The sequence below is a fragment of the Sinocyclocheilus grahami genome, unplaced genomic scaffold (genome assembly GCF_001515645.1).
Source record: "Sinocyclocheilus grahami isolate Dianchi unplaced genomic scaffold, SAMN03320097.WGS_v1.1 scaffold15833.1, whole genome shotgun sequence".
NCBI lineage: Eukaryota > Metazoa > Chordata > Actinopteri > Cypriniformes > Cyprinidae > Sinocyclocheilus > Sinocyclocheilus grahami.
In genome coordinates this window covers 2,815-3,143 of record NW_015515901.1, presented here as the reverse complement: position 1 = coordinate 3,143, position 329 = coordinate 2,815, and positions in this window count along the sequence as shown.

The window sequence follows — 329 nt, the reverse complement described above, 5'->3', positions numbered from 1 at the left end:
CTTTAGTGCTATGCATAAAAAGTGAAAATTAACAGGATATTACAGTTTTGTTTTGTCTTCTTTTTGTTTTTTTCATTTTGTCCCTTTTCTCTAATCAAAATGTTTTGAAAAAAATATATTTGTGAATGTTATTTCGATTTGTAATCATTTTGTAACTTTTTCATGTGCTTTTTCAAAATCTTAGTTTCTATCATTTTAGTTCAGTTCGGTTCCTTGAATGGCACGATGGCATTATCTTTCAGGATTAGCAGTGGATGTAATAAATTATGTGCTACTGGTTTTGGCTTCAAGTGTTTTGTGTGTGTGTGTGTGTGTGTGTGTGTGTGTGT